The sequence below is a fragment of the Pteropus alecto genome, unplaced genomic scaffold (genome assembly GCF_000325575.1).
Source record: "Pteropus alecto unplaced genomic scaffold, ASM32557v1 scaffold7, whole genome shotgun sequence".
NCBI lineage: Eukaryota > Metazoa > Chordata > Mammalia > Chiroptera > Pteropodidae > Pteropus > Pteropus alecto.
In genome coordinates this window covers 37,547,649-37,570,313 of record NW_006494614.1, presented here as the reverse complement: position 1 = coordinate 37,570,313, position 22,665 = coordinate 37,547,649, and the positions used below count along the sequence as shown (strand labels likewise).

Here is a 22,665-nt window from a genome sequence, read left to right as displayed (position 1 = left end):
TCCTCTTCACTGCATTCATTGAAAGTTGATGACCTCTATGTACCCTCCTGCAGGGGAATCGCTTATGTAGTGCCAGTATGGTTAAGATCCTTATTGACCGAAAGCGACATGCCAGCTCTATCACTCTTACAAGGGGCTCAATGATTTCGTAAAATGGATGATACACAACAGAATGAAATAGTAGCTCTATGGAAGCATTCACTTGCCCTTGGAAAATAATTTTAAATACGGGCTCTACTTGAGAATATTCTTTTTGAGATAGATCAAGAGACACCTGTCATGGAAACTCTGGCTACTTTCCACCTCAATATTTCACTATATCCATCATCTTTTCCTTTTGCCAAAAGTCTCAGAGGAAACATAGACCCTTCTTGGATGCTAATAATTCTCCTGTGTTCTGAATTCTATGAACTTCTTGCAGTCAAAATCTCCTCCCTATGTCCAGTGGAACACATTTTTCTATGCTCCAAAACAATTTATTCTTCTGTAATAATTTCTATGATCATTTAGATCATCTTACAATGAATGAAGAAATATAAGGATATAATTCCATAAATGTCTAGACATTTGTTAAATCATTCTTCAGCTGCCTCTTTTGGAATAAACAAACAATTTTATCTTCTTTTAAGAGTCTTATTTTCTATTCCTTGTGATTTTTATTGCTTTACTTGGAAACTATTCTAATTAATATGTGGAAATTCTATTTAGGTATAATATGCCTTTAAGAGTATTTCCATCTACATAACCAACACATGGGAATCTTGTGCCATTTGAGGTATATAGAACAGAAGACTGAGGTGTACAAAGCCAACACTAAAGAACAGAATGTCCTTAAAGATCCCCGTATTGAAAGTTCCCTTGTGAGACCATGGGTTCTTAAAGCATAAGGCTGAGGACAAATCAGCACCAGGGACTGAACACTGCATTTCTTCTTTTTCTGCAGAATCATGAGGTTGTGACCTTTACTTTATGAGAGGAAGCTGTATAAAGAAGTCTTGGGTCTACAGCCATGCTACCCTGAACGAACGCAATCCCGGCTGATCTCGGAAGCTAAGCAGGGTCGGGCCTGGTTACCAACCCTGACCTAATCAGACCCCAATATTAATCTGTTAGGAGGCAGGGCATGGAGCCTGTCTGGCCAAGAATGGATACTATGAAATGGCTGGAATCCAATGAACCTCTCTTCTCCCACATTTTAAACCCACTCACAAGTGGCAGTCAGGGCTCTGAGCAACTCAGATTCAAGTCTGAGCTCATGTGGAAGATATAATAATATTCAGGAATGACATCGGGTAAAGCATGAGAATAACAAGAAAATTCTGATTTAAATGATGTGTGCCAGTTTTAAAATTAGGTACTTTGCATAGAGATAGTAAAAGTCAACACTAGCTAGCTATGACAGAGCAGCTTTCTGAAAAATGGAGAAGATAACTTCACTTCTGAGTTGAAACTTTGATAATTTATATCTGTACTCTTGCCCCACCGGCCTAGCTTCCCTCAGGAAAAAAAAACTTCCTCTACATAATTCCCTTTTCTCAACTCTTCTTCCCTCTCCTTTAAAAGAGCGACAACACTATGTGAAATGTGATTAGTCATTAATAAGACATATGAAAGTTCAATTCCTCAAAAATTTATTATGCCCTTTCTCTGTGCAAGATGTTGTAGACATTGGGGCTAAATCTATAAGGAATCTACAGGTCCTGCTCTTCTAAAGCTCAACTCCTGTAATAGTCTTTCTCTACCTTTTTTTTTCATTATCACCTCTTCCAAGGAAATTTTTAAGATTTTTTTTTCCCTAACCACGTCCACTGTGAAATGTTAATACCATAGACATATTGAGTCCCTGTTTAAGCACTATGTCTGTACTTTATAACTACAAAAATTAAGATTTTTTTCCCTCTCCAAAAATCAAATGTTATCCTGTTCAGGGTGATGTTATTTCTGCAAAAAAATGCATGCTTTAGGGGAAACAGATAATCAGCGAAGAAATAAAAAAAATAATTGTGGTAAACAAAATGAAGGAAATTAAAAGGGCTAAAAATTAGAGTATGGTTAATTTGCGTAGAGATATCCCATTGCTTGTACTGACTGAATGAGAAAAGGAAAGCGTTAACCTGCAGCCTCTATTATCTCAATTTTTTTTCTCTACCTCAATTGGACTGAGAATATAAGATTGTGCCATTATCCCTATGCAACTATTTTCCTACAGACAAGCACTGGGTAAGGATGCCCGTAGCTTCCTGGTCCCATCTTCCCTAGAGTCCAGCTGCTTAAGTCTTTCATCTGAAACTTGAAAGAAAAAGGACTGAATATAATCCATAACATAAAAATAATTTCTCTTTTTCTGTTTTTCAGACGAATTCATGTTAAGTTGTGCTGCTTCCCTTAAACAAGCTCTTCAAGGAATTCAGTCTACTTAGTCCTTTATTTCTGTGCAACTCTGAATGGGCCATTGTCTATGGTAGAACTTAACTTATATATTTGCATAAATGCTCTCTCCAATGGGTGTGTTCCAGCAAATTAATGAATGCAGAATACCTGAATTCTAAAAAGCAATATAATGCTCTAGTTACATGCTTTGGTACAGATTTTAGAGTTCAGACAACTGTTTTCAAATTGGCAGAAAACTTAACCACTCTAAGACTCAGTTTACCCTATGTTCACCGAAGCATTAGTCACATAAGCCAAGACATGGAAACAAATTAATTGTCCTTCGAGGACTGATTGGATAAAGAAATGGTGCATATATACAATGGAATACTACTCAGACATAAGAAAGGATGAAATACTGCCAAGTATGACAACGTGGATGGATCTTGAGAGTATCATACTATAAAATAAGTCAGACAGAAAAGGACAAGAATAAGTCAAACAGAAAAGGACAAGAATCGTATGATTTCACTCATTTGTGGGATATAAAACAGAAAGCAACAAACCAACCAACAAAACAAACTCATAGACACAGATAACAGTATGAAGGTTACCTGAGAAGAAGAGGGGGATAGGGAGGAAGAAAAAGGTAAAGGGGATCAAATATATGGTGACTGAAGGAGACCAGACTTTGAGTATTGAGCACACAGTGCAATACACAGATGATGTATTAAAGAATTATACACTTGAAACTTATATAATGCTATTAACCACTGTCATTCCAACAAATTTAATTTTAAAAAAGACTCAGTTTATCCCTTTGTAAAATAGTAATAATGACACTATCATACTGGTTGTTATAAGGAATAATGAAAGTAATACATATAAATTATTTTTTACAATACTTAGCATATAGTAAGCCCTTGATAAATAGTTGCTCTTATTATAACTGTTTCTGTAAGCCAGCTATGTTTCGTTTTGGTGATTTTTTTCTACTGTTGCTATTTTTGAGAGTAAAAGGTTAAAGTTTGGTTAACATCAGCAGTACCTCTGGTATTTAGTTAGAGTGGCATTTGTCTTAATATGCCTTTTAGCTACACATGCTCTTCAGTTACATTTGTTGAAATTCTTTTAAATCGGTTACTTTATTTTCCTCCTTTGGCTGTTAAGTTACATTTTATAAGTGTCATTTTTACTATCCTTCATCCAGCACTATGAGATAGTGAATTAATAGTAGTAGGTCTGCTAACTTTAGCCTTTACGGAGACTTATTCAATTTGAGTCCTAGAAAGTTCAAAAGCAAACTCTCTGTCTTCCTCCCTTAGCCTGTACCATCTCTGAAATCTCTATCCTGGTTAGTAGCATTATCATCCTGATAATGATCTATGCTGATCATCAGGATCATCTCTTCTTATGCACCGTCCAATATCTCACCATATCTATGCAATATTTCTGTTCTATATTCCTGCCTCTCCACTCCTTTTCCAATACCAATCCAATTTCCTCAAGAGAGGTGCTGTTCTCACATGTGAGACATGTGCTCAAACACAATGGGAGGAACATTCATCATGTTTGGGGCCACCCAGCATGTTTAAACATCATTCCAATGTTTAGGGAATTTCCCACAGCTCTCTTAGCCTCTTTAGTCAAGGTTCAGGGATTCAGCCAGTGGCTTTTCTAGCTTTGTAGCACTTGAAGCTAATACAATTTGAGGGCCTTCTTTAAGAAAAAAAGCAACAACTCAGCCATAAAATGAATGAAATCTTGCCATTTGTGACAACATGAATGGACCTAGAAGGGCTTACTAAGTGGAATAAGTCAGAGAAAGACAAATACCACATGATTTCACTTATATGTGGAATCTAAAAAGACTAAATAAATGAACAAACAAAACAAACAGACTCATAGATACAGAGAACAAACAGATAGTTGCCAGAGGGTTATGCAGTGGGGGGAAGGGCAAAAATGGTGAAAGGGATTAAGAGTACAAACTTATCACTATAACATTAATAAGTCACGAGGATGTAATATACAGCAGAGAGAATACAGTCAATATAGTAGTAACTTTGTACAGTGACAGGTGATTACTAGACTTATTGTGATGATCATTTCATAAGGCATATAAATGTCAAATCACTATGCTGTGCATCTGAAACTAATATAATGTCATATGTAAACTATACTTTAATTTTAAAAAGCTTTATATTCCAGAATAGACAAAAAACAACAAAATTATGAACTAAAATTAGGTTAAAAATTAAGTACTTATTTAGATTGAGAAAAAAATACAAATTTTAAAAAGCTGGCCATTATCACAACCATCACAAACCCAGAAAAAATGTAATTTTAAAATTAATTGCCTAATGCACCTCTTTAATATTTTTTCATTATTATTTTAGCTACATATTTTTTGCTTCTTCCCGTGACAATGATTTCTCGATTTTTTTAATAAAAATATTATGAGATAATTTAGTCTTTCCTTTAACAGGATGAGTCAATATATTTCTTTCATTGATAGTTCAGAAAAGTTTCTTTAAGCTTCACAGCTCATGGTTGATAATGTGTTAAATTCAGCAAGTGGGACAGGGGAAGGCAGGGTTGTAGCTATGGTATCTTTCTTTTGCAAATTTTCCAAAACCTATGACATTTCTAGGACTCTTCCAGGGCTGCAGAAGGGGTCTGTGCCATTGAGGGGGCCTGAAGCTCGACCTTTATTCGCTCCATGGTGCATCCATCTCTGCAAGGACTTAGGCTTCACCAATCAGATAATCACAAAGATTTCATTCTAGAAATGAACCACTAACTGTAAGAGGTAGGAGCCCTTATAAGCTTACACTTTACAAGAATGACAACAAACTCATTGACACGGAAAAGGCATCACTCATCCAGAACCTCCTTGGTGAAATTTCTCTAGTTGAGTCCCCAGATCCATCAGTTTGGGTTGTAATGTCTGAGCTCAGTAGCCCCAGTGCTTTCTCCCTTCCAGCAGCCCTCGCAATATGATGTGGGTGTGGATCCTGGCTGCGGAGCCTCTCTGCCTGACTCTCTAGCCCCCTTGGTGATTCCAGGAGATATTGAACCTCCTTCGTTAAATTAAAATTGTGTTTTCCTGAGCAAACTAGCTAGAGTAGTTTCTGTTCTCCTCAGCAAATCCTGACCAATACATGCTGGAGTGTGCTCTACAGGAATAAGGCCGGGACAGAGGCATCATGAGCCTACCTGAGATGACGGAATAATTCAAGGATGGAAAGTGGGTCAGAGAAGAGTACACAGGAGAAAACTAGTGTCCAAATGCCAGAAAAGTAAGAATGAAACTCAAATATATGAGGCCAGGAAAGTATAAGTGAGGAAGCTAGGAATCTTGCTTAATGAAAAGTGAGGCAAAGGAGAATGAAAAAGGCAAAGAGGTAGGTCAAGACTCCTTCTGACGGGCCAGCAGTTGGGTGCGATGTATGAGGGTTGGGTGGTCCTAAAAAGAAAAAGAAGGCTGGGCAATACTGTAACTCAGACTCTCTTTATCTCACCCTTGGAAACACAAAAGCCTTCTAACTTCCTCCTCGTTTTGTGCTCTGCAGAAAGTCCTTTATACCAAAAAACAAACAAACAATTAAGCAAACAAAAACACATTGGAGGCCATTGTCACTGCTCTATTTTAAAAAAGCAATCAACTGTGGCTCCCCATCGCCTACAGAACAACATGGAATTCATTAGCTTGGCATTTCTGACTCTCCCACATCTAGGTCAGTTCATCTCTCCAACTTATTTTCTGTTAATCTCTCCTACTGTACACTAGAGTCACATTAAGCTCTTTGATATTTCCTACACATGCATCTCACTTTCCTATGAGCATACTGTTCTTTCTGTCTGGCATGCCCTTCTAGTACATCTAGATTCCTGTCTTTCAAAGTCCAGTTCAAAGGCCACAATTTTTCTTCAGTAGCGATATTTCCTCCCTTGAAGCATATTAACTGTACCTTCTATCTTGCATTGCAGCTATTTAGGCACATATTTTTATTTCTTCTAAGAAGTCATAAGCTTTCTTTGGGCAGAATTCTTGGCACAGGGCTTCATATATTACAGATGCCCAAAATAGTACTGAACAGAGGGTTGAACGAAGCAAGTCTTGACACATCATTTCTGAAGAACCTAACACAGATGATGGTAGCCTGAGGTGTGGTAAGAAAAGTACAGGCTTTGATATCAGACAACCAGGAGTTAGAGTCACACTCTCTAGCTGACTACCAAAGAATCTTTCCACACAGAGCCACTGGGAACATGGAGATAATAATTCTTACAGCATAGCATTATTCTGAGAATTAAGCCAGGTTCTAGAAGGCACCTAATACAATTTCTGGCATAATGGGATGCTAACTGAATGCCAGTGATTTTCTCACCTTTAGTCTTCTTCAGTCTTAGAATCTCTAATTCTACGTCTTGTTCATCACACTACTCAGTGCTCTGATTTGCTCATCCACTTCAGTTTATCAATATTACTCCTAAAATTTTCACTATTAAGATACCTCAGGTGTGACCTGACCAGTTCGTAGATCGGTGAGAATATTACTTGGCATGATTTTGCAACTGTACTTCTGTTTTTATAGTACAAGGTAGCCATATCATTCTTTGACTAATTTGAAGCTTGTGATTAAATAAAATCTTCAGATTTTTTTTTAGAGCAACTTACCTCCAGGTTACATGTCCATTTCATACTTGAAGCTAAGTGCAAACGTTTATCTCTGTTATGCTTCAGCTAATTTATTTAAGCCCAGAATTTTACTCTACCGAAATCACTTTCATTCTTAGCTTTAATAATTTTTTAAAAGGTATGGGGGGAGAATGATGAGAGGGGAACTAGCAATTACTTCATAACATTCTCCTTACTCTTATTTAATTGCAAAATGAACCCTCCCACAGTGATCTGCAGTGCTGGCCAGCATCTGTGTCTACGTGGAGGAAAAAAAGATGATGTTCGCATTTTGCCTCTAACAATCATAACCACAGAAGTAATTAAACTTCAACAAACTTAGTAATTGAATAATAGGAATTTTTTTAGAGATCACCTTAATAAAAATGTTAAAAAAAAAAAAAAGAGGACATTCCTTTACTTTCTTAAATAGAAAGAATTGTCTTGTGTTTTAATTATTGTTCCACCAACAGCACTGCCCCCAAACTTGATTAGCAACTAATAGTCTTGCTCTATGGCATAAATATAAGAAATTAAAGTTTTCTAGATTCTGTGCAGATAAAATTATATTTTTCTTCAAGGACATGTAAAATAAACAAAGCAACCTAAACTTAAAACCTTTCACCGAGATTCATCTGAATAACTTCTCTACAGAGGAGCCATAAGTGATGTTTTTATTATTGGAAATGTGTACGAAATATTTTAGGGAGTCTTCTAATTTTCCCTTATCATTGAAAATTCTATCTAATGCAATTTTAAAAGGAAAGGTATTAAAATAAACAGAAACTTTTTCAACACAAAATTTCTGTAAAAGTAAAATAACTTTAGTAAAGAAAAAAATCTGACATTTTTAAATCTCTGACCACACTTGGGGGAAAGAAAATTAGACTAAAGCCTAAACCAACAATAATATTATAAGAAGTTTGTGGTATTCATGTGGTCTGGGCCAATTTTTCTTTAACATTAAGGCCTACCTGGGACATTGAATATATAGCTTAAAGTGTTTTTTTGTTCGTTTTTTTAATTCTAAACTGAGGTCCAAACAAAACAAGTGGCCCATCAAATTAGTCTTAGGATTTCAGTGCCAATAAAATTAGAAGATTGAGAAGGTGGAAAGTAAGGTAAGGGAGCATAATCATTTTTCTACTATTTATATAAAACTCAGAAAATCATATTTCCCCTGTATAGTTTGGGATTCTGTTAGTATAAATAGGGAAAAATATCTAAGAAAACCAAGACTAAAAAAAAAAAAGGCTACAATTTTTGTTAGTTCATTTGAATGTTTTTAGATTTATTATATATTCTCTAGCTGTAGAAGTCAAACTGTGTGAAATATAATTAAGCCTTTTCTCTATCAGTCAAGATTTTCATTATCATCATTTTATATTATATTATAAATGGAGTCTATGGGGCCATCAGGCTGAAAGTGAATTTATGCTCTGAGACATCTTTTCTTTCATAAGTCCTTTATATTTGTTGCTTTGTTTTAAAATGCACATTTTTAGGGTCTACTGGGAAAGGTCTTTATTAGTTGAACCATGAAATTGCCTATATTTTAAACATCAGTTTCTCCCAGCTTAACCTAATAATCAAAGATTGAGTCAAGGGTTGAAGAGCTTTTCTGTCAATTATATTTATCAGTACCTTTTGATATTTACAGAACTCTTACCATATTCAATATGATTAAATATAGGATATACTGAGACATCTTTTCCTCTCCCCATATACAGCTACTGGAGCTCATGGTCTTGTTTTCCTTTGCCCCTATCAAGATGTAATAGAGCTTTTCCATGCTACTCAGAAAGGTCCATACGGCGGTGTTCTTGATTTCTACATAACTTAAAGGGAAACTGTCACAATGTCCGGAGCCCTTGATGTCCTGCAAACGAAGGAGGAAGATGTCCTCAAATTCCTTGCAGCAGGAACCTATTTAGGTGACACCAATCTTGACTTCCAAATGGAACAGTACGTCTACAAAAGGAAAAGTGACGGCACCTACAACATAAATTTGAAGAGAACCTGGGAGAAGCTTCTGCTGGCAGCTCGTGCTTTTGTTACCATTGAAAACCCAGCTGATGTCAGTGTCACATCATCCAGAAATAATGACCAGTGAGCTGAAGTTTGCTGCTGCCATTGGAGCCACTCCTATTGCTGGCCGCTTCACTCCTGGGACCTTCACTAACTAGATCCAGGCAGAGAACCGAGACTTCTGGGCCTACCACCAGCCTCTCACAGAGGTGTCTTATGGTAACTTGCACATCGCCGCCGTATGTAACACAGACTCTCCTCTGAGTTATGTGGACATTGCCATCCCTTGCAACAACAAGGGAGCCTCCTCAGTGGGGCTGCTGGTGGATGTGGATGCTGGCCTGGGAAGTTCTACACATGTGTGGCATCATCTCCCGTGAACGCCTGTGGGAGGTCATGCCTGATCTCTACTTCTACAGAGATCCCGAAGAGGTTGAAAAAGAAGAGCAGGCCGGTGTTGAAAATGCTGTAAACAAGGAGGAATTTCAGGGTAAATGGACTGCTCCAGCTCCTGAGTTCACTGGTGCTCAGCCTAAAGTCGCAGACTGATCTGAAGGCATACATGTGCCCTTTGCCTGCCTATTCAGCAGTTTCCTACTGAATACTGGAGTACTCAGCCTGCCACTGAAGACTGGTCTGTAGCCCCCACTGCTCAGGCCACTGAATGGGTAGGAAAAACCACTGAGTGGATTTAAGCTGATCTTCCACAAACTCTTAAACAAAATGGAAATAAGGTTTCTAAAAAAGAGATGTAATAGACCCATACCTCTAAGAGAATGTCATCCTGCTGGCTTCTCTGGCAATATAACTTTTGATCCCCTATTTCTGGTCTACTGTCATCAAAGCTTTGTATTGAATTAACTTTTATAGCACCTTATGAGGAAAAATAGTTGGAATTTTGAATCATTGAGTTTCAGAGCTAGAAGATATCCAGACGATATCTTTAGAGCTAGAAGTTGGGCAATCACATAGCACAATTCTCCTATAGTGAGCATTGTTGGTTGCCGACTCCCTCTGTCAGCTGAATTTTCATCTCGTCTTACACTCTCTCTGATGCTACTAATGTGTTTTGGTGATAGACTTAACTTGGCAGTGGGGATGTTCTCATTGGTTCAGAATCTCAGCCTAAGCCAATCTGCTCAACCAGATCTTTGACATCAGGTGGGTGTTATGGGCTGAATTGTGTCCTCCCCAAATTCATATGTTGAAGTCTTAACTTCTGATATCACAGAAGATGATTGTATTTGGAGATAGGGTCCTTAAAGTGTTAAGTTAAAATCAGGTCATTAGGGTAGGTCCTATTCCAATATGACTGGTGTTTTTAGGAGAAAATGTTTGGACACAGACATGTACCGAGAGAAAACAACAAGCCAAAGAGAGAGGCCTTGGAATAAATCAACCCTGCTGACACCTTGATCTTGGACTTTTAGCCTCCAGAATTGTGAGAAAGTAAGTTTCTGCTATTTAAGCCACCTAACCTGTGGTACTTTGTTATAGCTGCCCTAGCAAAGGAATACAATGGAACTGGGCTTTGGAAAGGGACCAATTTGAGCCAACAAGGAAGGATGTTTTTTGGAAACCTCTAGAAAAAGAATATTCCTTGTTTTTTTGTTTTTTTTTTTTTTAAAAAAGCAGCAGAAAAGACACTCTTTTTTTTTTATTTGACCTTGTGAGATGGGGATGTGAAGCTTATAAATTCTGCAGCCATCTTGTCATCAAGAAGAATGTTACCTTGAGGATGAGCCAATACTCAGAGACGCACATAGCCAGAAGAATTGTGAAAACAGGAGGTGGGGTTACTTAATTAAACTAACCACAAAGCCTGCTCAATCTCTGGACTTCCAGTTACATGAGCCAAAAAATCTGGGCTATTTAAGCCAGTTATGGCCAGATTTTCTGTTACTTACAGGCTCTATTGTATTTGGTATGTTACCCAACATTTCATTTTACAGAGAGAGGCTGAGTCCTCTTCAAATTGAAGTGACTTGTCTGTTGTATCAGGACATAAATTAAATAACTCAAAACAATTTCCTTTCCTTACCACAGCCAGATTAAATATTGAGGGAACACACATAATTGATAGGAACATTAAGAAGAATACAAGGGTTTTAAGAACAGGATGAAGAAAATAGTCACTCTTATCTGATCCATCTGGGAAGCCAAAGAGATTGGAAACATTGGAAAAGGAGAAAAGGGATCTGCAAGCCAGCTTTTTGTGTCAATAAGACAACTCTCATGTCTTCCCCTCTAGCCTCATCTTTAGTCTCTTTCGTAGGGACTCTGCCCTACCCAACATTCATCCCCTTTACTTCTTTCACTACCCTCCTGCTTATGGGTCTCAAGATTTCTGTGCCGCTCCAAATATTTTTCTACCTGATAGTAGCGCCCTGCACCCCAACCCAGTTTTGAATACCTGGACTCCTGTATTTATACTCTCTCCCATGATCTGTAAAGCATAATTACATTTTCAAAGTAGCTTCCATAATTTTTAAGTGGTTAAAGTACATGTTTTATGAGCATGTAGACCATGCTGATCTTCTATATCAACCATTTGGAGAAGTGGGAATATTACCCTATTTGGCCACTTTCAACTTGACATCTTCAAACCACTCTATTTCACTGACATTAACATTTTGGTTCCAGAAAGTGGAAAATGTCACACCGAGATATTCTCATTATATGCATTCTAGGCCATGCTTTTGTGAATGAATTCTTTCTTTTAAATCTTGGCAAGCTAAATGATGAACAAGGATTATCGATTAAATTAAAATTTTATTTTTAAAAAGCATCCTAGAGCTATACTGAGAGCAAGAATATTTCCTCAGGGCTTATAACTGTGCCTGGCATGTAGTACATGATAAATAAATATTTGTGGAATAAATATCTGAATGAATGATTTCTTTTTGTTTATTTTTCAGGGTTTTGGTTTTTGTTTTTACCTCCTTCATCCAAATGAATGATTTCTAACACAACTTTGTGATATATTTTTGCATTTCCAGTTGTTCAATAATTATATTTTAAAAAATCATCTCTCAAATCAGTTTAATATCAAATCTTCAAGATTTCAAATCAATATATATGATAGGAAATGATAAGCTGTGCTATCAAGTTGGTGGGCTAGACATGCGATGTTATTATTTGAACCTGCCAGTTAGATGACAGAGTTAGATATCACGGAAAGCCTTGGCTTGTTGGGAGACCATCATGCAAGGAATCATAGAAAGTATCCTTTTCTCCCTGGAAGTGGGAGGAGCAATCGGTGTTATCGTTCCTCTAAATTGCTACATTGTCTTCTTTCATATGGGTACATCACTTTCTTGTCACCCTTTTCTATGCTGTGGCTCACTTCAATAAAACCAATCTGGGTTTTTATAGTTGTGGCATGGATAGAGTATCCTACCTTTGTCTTCTGAATGTTTGCTGCAGGGCCACACTATTGAGTGTTTAATGAAAACAGAAGTTGAAAGACCTGTACAGCTCTATACTAGAAAAATATTTAAAATTTTGTTTGTTTTTAATAAATTAGGTTTAGTCAGAATCTTGCTGCTGTTTTAGTTTTCATAGTTTATAGTCTTCTCATAGGTAACTTTTTTTTGTTGTTTTTGTTTTAATGATTTCAAACTTTGAATTGTTTGGAGTTTAAGTTTCTTATTACCTCAAGGTACGATTAGCTTTATATCTAAATGTATGGCCATCCTCCTATTACAGGCAGGAACCTGAAATGAGAAAATTGTCATTAGTGTCAATCTACTTGACCAATCGTACTTTTCTATTTTTTTTCATACTTTTCAAGAAACTGTAATCTAGGAATTGGGTATGTGTATTCTAGAAACTACAGTCCAGAATTTCTGCATTCTTGACTTAAAATCCTACATATCCAGAACACTGACCTTTCATTGAAGTAAGCCATGAGTAGTCACTGATACACAAGTTGATTTTATATTTTAATATACTCTATGTCTTCTTTCTTCATGCCAGAAACTGCCTTAACTTGGCCTTTTTTCCTTAATTTTGTGTATCCAGGGTCACTATAGCACAGAGATTTGAAGACAAGGCTGATTTTTAAAAAAGTATCCTATTTTTTAAGTGAAGCCAGCAAAGATTAAAAAGTGTGCCACCTGGCAGCAGATCAGCTATAATTTTTTTCCTTCATACTCAGTGTTCACATAACAAGGTGAATTTAATCTCTTAGCCAAGTTTTACTAACTGCAACTCTGGGTGGGGTGGGTGAGGGGGAGCTCTTTCTGATCTTTGCTATTCTAAGAACTATAGCCATTGATACGTTCTCTTATTAAATTATATGGTAAACAAATTATCTTCGGTTTTAGGCCATCAAGGAGATTTTGACAAATTATTATATATTTCCATTTGCTTTTCCAGGCAATGGTTTTCTGTTCAAACCACTATTGTCATTTCCAATTGCTGAGCTCAAAGAAGTTAAATGAGACTAGGATAGTGTCAATGACATTTTGGCACCCAACAGGAAGCCATTAGAAATCCTTGAAAGTGCATATCAATTTTCCTAAGGTTCTAGGAAAGAACACTTGAAAAGAAATTTCTATCTAAGAGCGTTAAAAAGAAAAACAACTTTTTATTTGTATCCTCTTTACTGGCTGCAGATTTAGGATTCAGTGGACATGCCAGAAGCAGCCAGCCAGGTCTTGTGATTCACAGACACATGATACTTCTGCTTGGGAGCATAGACAGGTGGATACAGACTCGACCTGTTCACCAACTTTATTCTGAGATTTCAAATATATCACCCACTAGTTAGCGGAAAATACTTTCATTTGCATTTTTTCAACAAAAGCTGGTAGATTCAAAGTAACTTTGAAAAAGGAGAGAACAAACCTTCAAATTGAATAAGTTGTGTGACAACAGCCTCAGTATGAAGGATTTGCTCTTAGAGATCATCCAAATAGGTTTCAGTTCTTACTGTCTTCGTGCCTCCACCTGGACTCCGTATTTTGGTGCTGGACTCCATCCCCAGAGATTCTGAATCATTGACCCAACAATGCCATTTCTAGAAGAGAGGCCAAAGAGATTCTACTTTTCATTTTGTAACTTTTAGACATTGTTTTCAATTTTCCGTGTTTACATAGATGTTTTTATTTTTAAAAATTAACTTGAAAAGCATTTGTCCTCAGTGTGGCCTTTCCCAGCCAAAACCCACTTGCTAGTGGTTATAGTTCTTCTAAGTACTCAAAATACTTACCCAGCATCAAAACATTTATCTATAGTTTTTGACGTATCAGACTGGTACTCTGAAATCTTATAATGAAAAATGGATTTGAAAGTCTGCCTCTGCCAATGTATAAATTTAAACAAGTTCTACAACCTCTCTGAGCCTCAGATTCATCAACTGTGAAATGCATACTTTAATCCTGTACTGTCTACTCAAGGTTGAGTGGATGTTAAATGATATGATCCATGTAAATCAGTTTTATGTAGTAGGTGTTCAGTAATGGCTTGGAGACATTATCTGCCTTAATCCCCGTTCCAACCGCAACAATAAAAGGTAGTTTACAGTATATTGAATTCATTTATTCATATCATCTTTTCATCAAATATATGGCTCTTTTATTTACTAATGTAGAGAATATACGAACACTTCCTGAACAGAGTATACCAGCCTGAAAACAAAGATAAATAGGTTACCATACAGGATTTTTCCTCATTAGTGCAAATGATCTTTGATTCTTTTCTGCTAGCTTTTTCTCATCACCTGCCATTCATATACCCATTTTTCTTCATTAGTGTTTGTTTACATATAACCACAGCTTTTACAGCTTCACAAATCTCAAATAATGTTTCAGTGGGTGGTATGTTTTTAGATAGGAGACAGGTGGATTTGGGGTAAGAATGAGCCTTTGTTTTTCATTGTTGTCTGTGGAGTGTCATGCCTGCCAGGTAGATAGATACACAGTCCAGGGACTAAAATGAAACAAGGAAATATTAATACAATATGTGGCCTGTGTCTGGAGCTTTATAGTTTTCCATTATACTTTACCTCATTGAACAAAGTTAATATTGTTATTTCGCATTCTCCTGCCAGCTCTGTAGAGGGTCTTGGACTCCCTTATGGGTGAGCCAGGCACATCAGCATCACCTGGACACTAAGAAACCCAGAATCTCATCTGCCTCCTCCTTAACTGCTGACTCATAATCTGCATTTCAATAACATTCCCAGTGCACAGTTCATTTCAGGAACATTTAACTCTTTCACTCACCAGTTGACTAGGATCACTGACTATCTCCAGATGTCTTTTAATTTAATTGAGACTGTATTCACAACTACAACATTCAGAATAAGTTTACTACATCTTCTTGGTGGTGTGCAATGTGACTTTTGGAAGCATTAGGTTTACTGGAATGAGAGTAGACAGAGGTATTTTTTTTCTTCAAGACATTTATGTTTTCTTTCTCAAGCTCGATGTTTGGGCTGTAAATCCCCATATGGGTTCAACATGCTCATCAACAAGTGTTATTTCAGCTTGGGGCCCATGTACACTGGCCACAGCATCATGTCCATCTGTAACGATTGTAAGATATACAGGTTCTATAAATCCAGGTGTCATAAAAACTTTAAAAAGAAGCATAATCCTTGCAAGGTCAAGTGGACCAAAGCATTCCATAAAGCAGCTGATAAAGAGATGACAGAGGGTAATTCATTTGAATTTAAAAAACATAAAAATGACCCTGTCAAATACTAGCAAGAGCTGTGGAATAAAACTATTGATGCAATTAAGAGAGACGAAGAGATCAAACAAATGCCAAACTAAGTTTACAAGGAACAGTTTGAAGAACTATAGAAAGTTCAAGACATCAAAAAACTCAAGCAAAACTTCTCACCCAGGCCCCTTTTGCATACAAAGGAAAGCAGCTGGAAAACAAAATGGTACAGAAATTACAACAAGATGTGGACATGGAAGATGTTTCTGAAAAATCTTACTGTCTGCAACCATTTCTATAAGTGCATTTGAAAATCTCCTTTAGAGACTTAGAGCATTTAAACTATTGATTTATTTTTTACATAAGGTGACTCAAATGAATAGGCAATTAAAAATACATCTCTTCTACATTGCTGTCTGAAAAACAGCAGATAGTATAGATGTTAGATTACATTTCAATGTTAAATCTTCACTGATAGATATATTTATGTAAATATAGAAATGAATTGTAGACATAAAATGGTCATGCTACGTGGATAATGGCACCAGGCAGCATTTATATAATAACTAAAAACAAAAATTCATGGCTAGTGATATATAAAATAAAATTTTCATTGCAGTAAAAAAAAAAAATACTTATGTTTTATTATTCTTTGAACCTCTCAATTCTGTGCAAAACTATGAAATGTTTTCCAGCCAGTGATACAGGAGATCAGGTTGTTAAAGGTGGAGGTGGGAACTCCCACCTCTTAAAAAATTTATAGGATTGCGTTTAATGGAGCTTGTTCATTACTCTGTTACTTGGTTTAACACTTAGCTGAGACCTACTATCCACAATGAAGATTTGGGTCAATATATAGCTTTATAACATTTTGTTATTCATATATTATTGTATTTATATTCATAATGGGTTGTTAGTTAATAACTCAGAAACAAAAGAATACCAATGACAAAGTATGAGATTATCATATATGACTATGGAAAGAGTTTGAGGTCCCAAAATATTGGATAGGCTGAAGTAAGAGGAATTTGCTAGGCTATCTTCAATCTTCTTTCAAATTCTCTTACTTTCCAGATTTTTCCTCCTGTTTCTACTGTACTCCCTGTGAAAATCTGCTGTCAGGGAATTTGCTGACAATTTACATCCAGATAAGACTGAAGGATTTAGTGTTATAACCATTGGCTCATTTTAATACAAGAAAAAATCTCAGATGCTTTCGAAACGTGAGATATTGAGAATAAATTGGAGATATATTTTGATAGGTTAGAAAAATCTGATGCTGCCTTTGAAACCACCGTCTACTTTATCAACTTTTAATTCCAGTGTAGCTGCCAATGTTTCTAATAGTTAGAAGTGATCGAGGATATCAATGGTGTCAGTGTAAGCATGGAAGGAGATAGTATGGAACACAGCTCTTTGTCCTTGACTGTTTAAGAAATTTTTACACTAAAGATGACCCACTTGTCAAATTTCCAGATGACATGAAACCAATAACAGAGTCAGGTAGGTTGAATGGCATTAGATTATAATCCAAAAGAAAAAAAGGTCACTAAAAGTTGAATTTAACTTTTTACAGGGACAAAATAAATCACACTGGAAATCCAAAATCCCACCATACCACAGGAAAAGACGGGTGAGATGCAGTTACCTAAAGAGCTCATTGCTTCATTTATAGAAGTAGAGGATCTAGAATAGTAGGTACTAGTTCTCTCTTCTGTATTTGTCGGGGAGTCTGATGCATTTTAAAGGTTTGTTGAAAAACCTGGAATAGAGACTGTCAACAATGAGGTGGAAGATTTTTTGAAAATATCAGCTGGAAAGTGTGAACTGGAGATGTTAAGATTGGAAAAGGGAAGACTCAGGAGTAAGACATTTATCCTCATATTTGTAAAGTGGCCAATGAGAAAGGAAGATAAGACTTCTTCTGTCAGGCCCTCTGAGGGCAGAGTACAACAAAATAATGTGAGGAACTCTCACATTCAGAGGTATTTGAAGAAGGTTTCTTTGCCTCAAGAAGTAGCTAATTCCCAATGAAAGGGAGGGTTGAAGCAGAGTCTGAATTCCATTTGGCAATGATAGTTTTAAGTACCAGATAAGTGGTTGGACTAAAAGCCTTTTATGGCCTTTTTCGGCAGTGAAACTGTACTTCCACATTTCTGTTTCAGAATTACAGGGACAGAGTAGTTAAAATAATTAGAATAAATAGAAGTTGTAGGTTTACATAGCATCTCTAAATTTTAGGTAAATTTCTTAATTACCTGCATAGTAATCTGAAGTTTCTTATCTGTTAAATTGATTTCTATGTCCAAAATATCTGAATCAAATTTTTACTTCATAATGGCAAGTATTCGCACTTGAAAATTCTTTGCACTTGGATATGTTTTGGTGACAAACTCTTTTGCTTTTATTTTGCAGATGCAAAATTTTTTACACTTTTTGCTTTCGAAAATTCTCATATTATTATGTACATTACAGTAACATAGCCTTTGATATCAAAAGTTATTGATTTTTTTAGCCTGTTAGTGGTTAAGATAGAGACCAACTTTTATAACATTACTTCTGAGTGAGGTAAAACTACATGCTATTGTCAAGAAAATAACCTTTCTATAATTAATGTGTGAAAGCTTTAAGGCAGAGATACCTTTTATCATTATAAATCCTGAGTCAAAAAATGGTTGCTTTGCACACTTACGGAGTGCTTACTATGTGTCAGTGTCCTAAGGCTCAAAGAATATCAACTATTTGATTCTCAAAACAATACTATAAGATATACATTATTATTATGGCCATGTTATTAATGAGGAAAGTGAGGCACAGAGAGGTCAAGTGATTTGACGAAGGTCACACAGGCAATAAGTGGCTTAAGTGCCACATAACGTGGTATTAAGTCACTCCTCAAGGTCATAGTATCCTACCTTTTGTTTCTTCTAGTTAAAACCAGTGCCCAAACCTCCTCCTGAGACACTCCATTATGTCTATCCTATCGCACAATACCTATTGCATAACTAATTTTATTTTCTATTTCATTAAAATTAACATTCTCTGGTGCATTTATTTTAGCCAGTTACTAAGAAAAACAGAAATCTGATTTAAACATATTTATACCAAGGGGTATTAAAATCGTGAATAAATTCTGGTTTAACATAGTCATTGTTGCACAGGTTTTTGTATTTTAAGGGAGAACACTTGAGATTTTAAAGAAATTAATCTCAATTGTAATAGTTTTCAAAATTTAGGAGAGTCATCTTTTGGGGTCCAGCAGGAGGGACCTAATTCCAACCATCCAGCCTCAAACACAAAAGCAAGTTTTCTATGTTAGGGTTGCACATAAAAATTTTATTTGGGAGACCTCTCTGCTTAAAATAATAATAAATTGAACCATTGCTCTAATGAACTTTCTGGCTCTTTTCCCCATCCCCTGATGACCGTCGAACACATTCCATACTCCATCTCTCCTGTAAAGAAGCACCTAGAGGCTCACAGAACTGGGCAGAACACCTCTGTGTTTGAAAAACTTCAGGACGAGGTCCAGAAATAATTTGGAGCAGATGCTTTGAGCCTCTCAGCAATGTGAAAGCACATCATAGAGGGAGGTGAACATCTCAGTGACAGGATTATTCTATTTGATGCATGGTGCCAACAGCCACATTTCCCAGAATCCTGGTTTCAGAAATTATTGACAAAGCAAAACTTTTAGACCAAGCATCACAGGAACAGTAGTGTTACCAGCCCCCTGTGCAGAGTCCCATAGGGGCATTCCTCTAGTTTTTCTTAGAAAAGGCCTGAGTCATTTGGGGGCCTGGACTCCTGGACCCCAGGCAGGTGGCCCTTTTGTTTCCCACAGTTGCTGCTAAATGTTTGAGATTGCATCTGACAGAATATCTGCAACTTTGTCCTATGGCAAGTCAGATTTCTGGTCATGGGTCAGATTACTGCCTGAAGCAGTTTCTTCCTCCACACCCAGTGAATTCTCCAGAAGATAATGGCAGTATATGCAGATTTTTACAGGCCTATATTAGTAGTAATGAGAACAGCTGAGAATTGTCTTCCTGGTTCTAGTCAGTGATTAACTTTTGAAGGCAACTCTTTTACAGCTAGTATAAGTGTGTGTGTGTGTGTGTGTGTGTGTGTGTGTGTGTGTGTGTGTGTGTGTAGGACATGGAGGACCTGTTTTAAGTGTTTCTACACAAAGTTACATGCGCCTTTTCCTGATCAATCAATGGCCCAATTCCAAAGGGTTGTGACTATCACTGAGTTGGTAGCAATGTGGGTGAGTTCTAGAGATCCGTACAACACAGTGCCTACAGCTGACAATAAGGTATTATGTACTTAAAAATGTGTTGAGAGCGTAGGTCTCATGCTATCGCAAGAGAAAATGGAGGCGAGGGGACATAAGGAAATTTGGGGAGGCGACGGATGTTTATTACCCAGATTGTGGTGATAGTAACACAAATGTATACATACATCCAAACTCACTAAATTGTATACATTTATTACGTGCAGTTTTTTTTTTATATACCAATTATACCTCAGTAAAGCTGAGGGAGGGGGAGAGAATAAAGTCCTTTTTTCTCAGAAATTTCTCAATTGCCGTAGAAGAGAAATCAGCATACCTTCTCCCCAATGCTGCATTTTAGTCCTCTAGGGGCTGACTACACTTACTTCTTCAGTCTGTATTCAGAGAGATATGCCCAGAGGGCTGGATCAACAGCCTGATTGCGGTTATACCCCTATAGCACATTTTTGAAAGAGGAAGCCTCAGGTTACCATTTCTACTCATTCCTATTCCTAGTGTTCATTTTATATTTCTAAGAGTGAGCACATATCACTATGTATGTTGGAAACATGTTTTGAGCCTGTGATAAAGCAGATTTCGTTAAGATCTTTTAAATGGTTTTGATGGTTATTAAATGTATATGTCTACCAGACTTACCCTTTCTTAAATTTCAGTTCCTCATTTCAGCTGATTGCTCAGACTCTATTTGAAAGATCATCTCCAACTATTAACCCAAATGCTGCATATATCAACTCATCTTCCCCAGACAAAATACCACTTCCTCTGGATTCCCCATTTCTGTCCCCTTTTCTTTAAATAACTCATTTTTCTAGTCTTTCAAGCTCAGCATTATATTTAATTTACTCCTCAAAATATTTTCATAGTTTAATAGGTTTTATTTTTGTAAGATTATTTTATAGAACTGTTCCCTTTTTGGCATCATGCCTATAATCCTTTCAGGTACTAAGAGCGAAATTGCGATTCTTGGCTATGGAGTTCAGTTCAAATGGTTAGCATTATCCAAGTGATGGATAATTGAAAGTCAGTTTTTTGTGTATACATTAGTTAACTAGTCACACTAAGAAACGAGAAAGTAACAAATGAGAACAAAATGCAAAGTAAAGAGAATATCTAAGAGTAAAGATTATTTTTCATCCATATAATGTTAAAAATAATAAAAGTAACATAAAACTGAATTCCAATAATTATCAATTACTGCTTCACCTAACCATGGTCTTTCCCAACAAGACCAAATAGAAAATATGTTTATTTCAGCAAGTATTCAGTGACATGATAAACCTGATCTTTGGACCAGCTGTTTCAGAATTATTGGAGATCTTTTTATTTGTACTTGTTTACTTGGTTTTATTTTGCCCTCTACCACTTAAAAATTATTTAGCTGTGAATAACCAACATATATGCAAAGTATCAATTTCAAAGGATGTACAATAAACATAAAGTGTGTCTCCTATCTCATCTTGCAACTACTCATCTCCCCTCCCCAGTAGCAACCACTATTACATTTTCTTGTTTTTTCTTCCAAAAACATACCTTGCGTGTTTCTAGCAGATATCTTGGTTAATTTGTTTAATCTCCATTTGAAACCTCTTTCTACTATGACTTCCTGTATTGCAGAGGCTAGAAAGCTAAAAATAACATATCCCAGACTCCACTGTAACCAGAGTTTCTGAATGATTTTAGTTTCCTCTAAACAGATGTACTTGTATGGCACTTGATTTTGCAACTGAGCTAATTGAGGAGAAAGGGCAAGAGGCATCCATTTTGCTGGTGTGGATCACGGCACAGGCTGCAAGATTTATCAGTGTAATACTAGATTCTCAATTAAGCAGAGGCAGCTTTCTGATTGTAGTGGACGTGATAGCTTATAAACAGCAACCTTACCCACAGCTTCCAGATTCCATAGACACATACCTGGTTATATCAGTATTTTCGGTTCTCTGGTGGCCTAGTTCTGCTCTGTGTTCTTTGGAAATGACTCCTAGAAGTTTAGCTGAAGTCTAGTTAGTTATTCAACCAACAGTTCAAATACCATTGAAATAGGTTCTTTTCTGCTTAAACTAGCTAGAGAAGATTGTTCAGTCTGCAACTGAATCTTGATTTATAAAATGTATACAAATTCATGTACTGCAGGAGGCAGAATAATGGCCCTTCCAAAATGTCCATGTCCTAATCCTTGGAACCTGTGAATATGGTATATTATGTAGCCAAAAAGAATGAGATAGAATTAATGTTGCCAATCTACTCATTTTATAGTAGGGTGATTATCCTAAATTATTCAGTGGGCCTAATGTAATTATGAAGATCCTTAAAAGTGGTAGAGAGAGGCAGAAGGGTAAGTCAGAGGGAGATATAACTACTGAAGAATGATCAGAGAGATGCAAAGTTGCTGGCTTTAGAATAGAGAAAGAAGTCACTAGTCAGGAAATGTAGGAGGCTTCTAGAAGCTGAAAAATGCAATGAACTCCACTGAGAGTAAAAAATAAATATTAAGAAAGAGTTTTGGAAGAACAGTGTATTTTTTTAGGCCATAAATGTTTATAAAATTTTAAATAACAACATGAGAAAGAAAAATAGAGGTTGTCTTTTCTAACCAATTTCTGTAGAAGTATTGGGA

At 36.5% G+C, this 22,665-nt stretch overlaps 2 pseudogenes; both read left to right on the top strand.

Annotated features, from left to right (window-relative positions):
• Positions 1-8,912: 8,912 nt before the first annotated feature.
• LOC102893807 lies at positions 8,913-9,777 on the top strand (annotated as a pseudogene).
• Positions 9,778-15,549: 5,772 nt separating this feature from the next.
• On the top strand, positions 15,550-16,055 carry LOC102893564 (annotated as a pseudogene).
• The last annotated feature ends 6,610 nt before the right edge of the window (positions 16,056-22,665 follow it).